Source organism: Nematolebias whitei, chromosome 17 (assembly GCF_014905685.2).
Source record: "Nematolebias whitei isolate Nwh7 chromosome 17, NemWhi1, whole genome shotgun sequence".
Classification (NCBI taxonomy): Eukaryota; Metazoa; Chordata; class Actinopteri; order Cyprinodontiformes; family Rivulidae; genus Nematolebias; species Nematolebias whitei.
In genome coordinates this window covers 33,358,887-33,365,780 of record NC_056514.1, presented here as the reverse complement: position 1 = coordinate 33,365,780, position 6,894 = coordinate 33,358,887, and the positions used below count along the sequence as shown (strand labels likewise).

At 36.8% G+C, this 6,894-nt stretch overlaps 1 protein-coding gene and 1 long non-coding RNA gene across 2 annotated transcripts in view; one reads left to right on the top strand and one right to left on the bottom strand.

The window, feature by feature from the left end:
- prkcea (protein kinase C, epsilon a) overlaps window positions 1-6,894 on the bottom strand; it is a 74,263-nt gene that overhangs the window by 26,745 nt on the left and 40,624 nt on the right. The gene's annotated exons all lie outside the window — the stretch shown is intronic.
- LOC119424049 lies at window positions 994-5,202 on the top strand. Its single transcript, XR_005187489.1, has 2 exons — window positions 994-1,038; window positions 2,405-5,202. It is a non-coding gene; the product is annotated as an uncharacterized LOC119424049 (long non-coding RNA).

The window sequence follows — 6,894 nt, the reverse complement described above, 5'->3', positions numbered from 1 at the left end:
ATATATATATACACACATACATACACAACGTTATGACTTCACCCACTCGTACATGATCTGATCATGGCAGAAGAGGAAGAAGTGAAAATGTCGGCGGTCTGTAAGTTTTTTAAAGTGTCAGAAACTGAGAGCAGAACTGTTATTTGCAATGACTGCTCAGCCTCAGTGATGCGAAGGGGAATGAAAGCGAAGTCCTACAACACTTCAAAACCCTAATTAACCATCAAGAACCATAATTTTCAGCCCCTTTTTGGCATCTGCATTTGGTAGCAGGCGATATTGACAAAGACCATAATGTAGTATTTTAATTCCACAGCAGAGAAAACTATGTAGTCTCTGTAAGTAGGTCTAGGAAAATAAAAAGTATTGGTATTGGTTATTAGTCATCAACCAAATAAGTTTTAACTTATAGTCATATCGGATATCAGCCAAAAAAAATCCAATATCGTGCATCTCTAGTCTGAAACTCTGGCATAACAGGCGATACACATTTCCTAAAGAAATGTTGACCTTTAATTCATGAAAGTTCTTATTTTGATAACATTTTCTTCCCTGGTGCTCACTTTTTTGTGTGGTTGGAACAAAAATTATGCAAAAATTTTCGTTTCCAATCAAGTCGCTCTCCAGCTCAGTAGCTCAGGCAGTTAAACGTTTAAATACAACTTTGTTTAAATTTGATCTTTTTATTTTTTACATCGCTTGAACTAAATCGGATTTGTGCACATGATTTTGTTTATGCAATCTGGGGATTAAAAACTCTGACCAACTAACCGGATGTGTATAAATTCGCACTAAGCTTTGATTTCCAGCATGTTTGTTAAAGTTAAACTGGTTTATCATATCAAACTTGGACAAAACCAAAGGTTATAGACGATGACTGATGCTTGAGGCCCTCTACCCTGCCACCATCCCATTCTTTCATTCATGCAGAAAAATCCTCCACATTGTTTTTGGTGTATTTTCTGTTATTCTCAATCTTCTCTGCTCCTCCCACAGGGAGAGTACGGTGGAATGGAGCAAGGAGGAGAAGGAGGAGAGGTAAGAAATCCAATTTCAAATGATGAGTGGAATAATCTGATTTTATATTGATCTTTAGGAATTTAATACGCTTCTGTACTCTGATTTCTGACTGATCATTTGCAAATTAAAAATGACCTTTTTTTTCATCAAAAACCAATATGCCAGTTAAAATTGATGCATGAATTCAAGGTTCAAGTAGAAATGCTGTAATGTGTTTCTCTTATTAAAACTGCCAGTTTAAATTAAAGTGACCGCCTAAGCTAATCAACCTTGGATAAAAATTTGATAGAACAATTTTAAGGGTATTAAACTAAACTTTGGTTTGGTAAAATATGAAATTCATTCCCAAACATACTCTGAGCAGATTGTCCAAGAGCCTGAAATATTGGTACAACCGTGTGTGAACATGTCTTTAATTTAGAAAAGGATTAGAGACATGGTGATTTTTTTTTTTTCAGAATTTCTGACTATTTTTCTCAAGATTCTCAGGAAAAAAGTCAGAATTCTGAGAATTAAGTCAAATTACTGACTTTAATCTCAAAATTCTATGAAAAAATCAGCGTTTCTGAGAATAAATGCAGAAATGTGAAAAGAAGTCAGAATTTTGTATGTTAATCTAGGGAATCTCAAAATTCTGAGATTAAGTCAGAATTCTGCTTGGGAATTTTGAGATTAACATCAGAATTCAAATTTATTTCTCAGAGTTCTGACTTTAGTCCCAGAAATCTGAGGAGAAAATGTCACATTATTGACTTGAATGTCAAAAGAAAATCTTTCAAAAAAAACTCAGCATTGTGAGAATAAATACAGAATTCCTTACATAAAGTCAGAATTATGACTATATTTAGGAATTCTGAGATTAAGTCAGTATTCTGAATTTTTTTTCTTTCAAAATTCTGAAGTTGGCGAAAGATTGCAAAATTTATTTGATGCTCAGGTCCTAAAACCAAAACCTCTGTCTTGTCTGAGTTTAAAAGCAGAAAATTAAGGGTCACCCATGTTTTTATGTCTTTAAGACATGCTTGTAGTCGATTGGATTCAATGAGTTTCATGGACAAATATAATTGTGTATCATCAGCATAACAATGAAAATTTATCCAGTGCTGTTAGTAAATTTACCTTACGGAAGCATAAATAAAATATTGGACCAAGCACCGAACCCTGAGGAACTCCATGACTAACTTTGGTGTATGAAGATAATTTACATTTACAAACTGGAATCTATCAGACAAATATGATTTTAAAACCATTTTATAGCTTTTCATGTAATCCCAATTCTACAAGATGACTATTTTATTTTAAACTCTTGCCTTCAGGTATCTAAACACTTCTTCCACCGCTCATGAGTGTTTTTTTTTTCTTCTCTTATTTCTCTTCCCTCCAGGGTTATTAGTCGTCATCTGTGGACCCTTTGCCTCCCTCACCTCGCTGTACCCGACTCCAGATGTCCAACATATTTTTTTGTGACTTTATGGAACCAAAATCAGAACAGACTCTTCCAGATGCTGCACCTCAGCCCCCACCCCCGTTACACCGCCACTCTCACCTCTTTGACCCCACCATCAAAGTTTCTGCAGCCTGTAGCTTTCCCTCTAACTGTGTCTCAGTGTAACCCTGATGTTGTTGCCACCCCGCTTCTGCCAAAACCATGGAACGAATCTCAAACACAAACACACACGTTCACACGACCAAAAGCAGACAAACCTTTTCTGGGCGTGTATAAAACACAAACCAGCCGATCACACATGAAACACACGAGTGACTGTAGAGTACATGGGTCTAAATGCAGAAAATCCTGTTCAAATCAAGAAACACAAAGTGAAACTGAGGGAGTGTGCACGAGTGGGTGTGTGAGTTGCAGCCTGTGTGTCCATGTTAGCTTGTGTGCACGTGTAGCTGCTGATGTATATTTCATTCTCCAGGGTCAAAGGCAGGGATTTGTGCATGAAAGACAGAAATCACTCTGTTACTCGTGCTTTAGTGACAGTAGAATGCATGAGCAGACGTGTTGTTGCCTTTAGATCAGTTGTTCTGTGTAGCTAAGTCTGGCTTTGTGTGTCTGTGTGTGCAGGTGCGCAGTGTGTGTGTTTTGCCTCAGCACTTTATACAGTGGAAGCAACAAAACTGTAAATTTATCTGGCAACTTGTGTGATGCATGAGATTTCGAGAGCGCTTTCAAATCTTGGCCGCGACACCGAGTCTGGAAAAGTCGACGCAGAAAAATCAGTACGCGATTAACAATCAGTAAACCTGAACTCTGATCTCCTCGCCCTGAATCCAACTGGCTTTGAAGAAAGACAAGAAGTATTAGCATTATCTGACATATGGTTTTATTATTTCCACTGCCAAGCTGAGGTTTAAGAACATTTGGGGGAGGGTTAGTTAAAGATGGATTAATTAATTGACCACTTAAAAAAATTCAAATCATCAATCTGCCATCCTGTATAGATTTAACCAATTAGAAAGAGATAACGTGAAGACGCAGCAGCTGACTTTAGTTTGTTGAAGTGAAAATTATCTTCTATGAACTACTTTTTGCTGTTCTTCTACAGCTGTAGTGTCGAAACATGTTGACAAATGGGCCCAAATCTTCAAGTTCCAAGTAAAATAACTTGAATATCTGATATTTGTTGAAACATATACCTCATTTTTGGTGAATTATTTCCATTTTTGAACTCAGCAACAACAGAAACACAATATTTATGGTGAAAGGACAAATGTATACCAATTTTAGTGGGAACAAAGTTCCATTCTAGATCCAAAACATAAAAAAAACATCTCAAACACTAAAAAAAGAAGCCTTTTTTTTTTTTTGGCTCTATTGTTCTCTTTTTTGTGTGTTGTGTGGATTGCAATGATTAAAGCAACACCAGTTTTATTCCGCAAAAGCACGACAAGTTTTATAGAAGGGCATCAAAAGTCTACTTCTTGGTAAAAGCTAATAAAGGTTAGTGGTGTATTTTTTTTTAAACCATGGAATTGGAATAAAAAGTAATTAGAAAAGAAAAACTTAAATTTGTACCATATGAGGTTAAATTTAATCCAGTTTTCTGTTTAACCCAAAAACAATAACAATAATAACCTCCCTTATAATTAGCAAAAAATATGTCTATCAGCATCAACTTTTCAATCCCTAATTATCCCACTCTGAAGGCCCGTTATGGTCCTCAAACTTAACTTTGGCCACCCCTGAAGGCAGCGCTTCCCCTACTTTAGCATTAAAAAGGCAAATTAAAAAATGAATACTATGCTTCCAGGGTTTGGTTGGGATTAAGACGTTTAAATATTTAGATTTCTTTAATTCAGATAAGGCATTTATTTCTCTATCAGGGCTGGTAAAAGTTACAGAAGAGGACCTAAAATAAAAAAAAAACTTGATCCAAGCCATGGGCCAATTTCAGTCAATGCATTAGCTCGAGGCTGATATTCAACGTTTTCTATGTCGCAGGTTCATCGACAAGAGTTTGATCGGTCTCATTTGATGGTCGCTCCTTCCATGTCAAAATCAGATTCCAACCTTTTTTCTGTCTTCAAAGTTAAACAGTCTGAAGAAGTCTCCATTAATTCAAGTATGTTGTGTTTTTAAGCAGTTAAGCGATAAAAAAAACCCACTTTACATTTAAAATATCATCTCGGGGGCCAAATAAGATGTTAACAGGGGCCAGATTTGGTCCGCGGGCCTCGACTTTGACACGTGCTCTATAGGAGGAGTTTGAGGAAGAATGAAGGTTTGGGTTTCATCACACTTTAGCTGATATGTGTCTACGTTATGTCTTATTCCTACTGTTCTCATCCCTCTGCTGCCTCTGCCAATCAGAGTTCCTCTTTTGCCATTACCGAGTGTCACGCCACCTTCCACTGCAGATAATCTGCCCAGCATCAGTGTAGTGTGTGTGTGTTACTGTAGAACAGGTTCAGCCAGCTGAATTTTTACTTTAATTGAAACCGATGACTGCATGTTGCCTTACCAACAAACGTCACTCAAACGCACACAAAGAAAACACAACACCTACACTGACACATGCACATAGCCAATGTCGTGCACCACGTTTTAGGTTGGCATCAGCTCAGACTGATTTTATAAACGGTACCTGTGAAAATAAAAATGTTTTGTTGAAATCCAGCTGCGGCGTTGAGAGTTCATTGGTGTCCAGGTTGATGTCACCAAAAAAAAAAAAAAAAGACGGCCAAAATAATAAAAGCTGATGATTTCTGTCCTCGGCTGAAAGTTCATGAAATAAACGTGTGGAATAAATTCTGTTAGACAAACTTGTTCCAACGCTCGCCCACAGGTTTGAGGCGTTGAGCGTGTCCTGTGTTGTGCCTCAAAGCAGGAGGAACTGATAAAACCCAAGTCCTTTCATTTCAGGTGCAGATTTGAGCCGTTTTTCCGGGACCTTCAACAGCTGCACTACAGTAGTCCCTCGTTTATTGCGGGGGTTACGTTCTAGACACCCCCGCAATAAGTGGAAAAACCATGAAATAGGAATAGTATTTATTTTAGTATTTACAGTATATATATTTATTTTAAGACTTTTTAAACCCTTCCCACACTCTTGCAATGTTCTAAACTCTTAAACCTACGTAATTTTAACAACGTACGTATATGTACTGTACAGTACTGCACCAAATATGGCAGGCCGATTGAATCATTAATAGCTGGTGAAGATTCTCAGTCATCCAGGACACGGGAAATTAAAAAAGTTTTCAACAAAAATAATAGTGTAAAGTATAATACATAAAGTCCAGTTGTTTTCGTCTTGAATAATTTTTGAATTAGTCATTATAGCCACGTTTATCTATTACATGATACAACAGCATGCCATACTACTACTACTACTACTCTGCTGCCATCAAGTGGCTGGAAGTGGTACTGCTCAATTTTGTTTTCAGTCAGAATTAATAAAAACGGTCAAGTCTCAGCCAAAAATTGATTTATAGATATGGGGATAAATCCATAAATATGTCGCTTAAGCCTATAAGTCGCAGGGCATGCAAATTATGCAAAAACTGAAACTTATAGGCCGAAAAATACAGTAGCCGTTTTTGAACACTTTAAAAAAAACAAATTGTCCACATCGATGGTTATCGGCTGATCCTGCTCCTTTCACTCTTGAATCCAACAGAAACAGCCAGAGGGGACTTTGTTTTCACACGAGGCCTTTGCATTTTGAATTAATTTTAGTTTAATAAACCAATCCATGGTGGAATCCGTTGTGTGCTTTTGTTCACTTGAGGTTAGATTTAAACAACATTTTTTTGTAATTATCAGATCATCTTCATTATGGTCAGATATGGAAAACACAAATTAAAAGAGGGTGAGTTTTTCTTTTCCCTTGCCAGTTTTCAAAAAATAATTTTGTGTCGTTTTCACCCCATTACCACCTTTTAAGCATTAAAGAAAAATATGTGTATTTGTATGAACATTTTATTGGTTTTTCCAAAAAAATGAATACAATAAAAATAAAAAGGAATTCCCCCTTAATCTTTTTAATGCTAAGGAACAGGACGGTTCATCTTAGTTGGTGCCCATCTTTGCTCCTCTTTCATGGCCAAAAGGAGTCAAGGAAAAGCTGCATTGAAGATAAAGCAACAAGGTACAAAAGAAATGAAAGAAAAGAGGAGAGCCTCTAACGAGTACTACACAGAAAAAAAAAAAGTTGGTGAAAAAAAAAAATCCTACAACTTCATGTTAGTGTTATACAGCGTCACAGAAGGAGGACAAACTAAAATAGTATTCACTTTTATTCACATAAAGTTGCATCTAAATCCCTTTGAATTAAAATTAGACTGAAGCGGTCATCTCCTTTGAGATCTGACCTCTTCCTGATATAAGGCATCTTTAGTGGCGTCAGCCGACAACGGCAACACGAA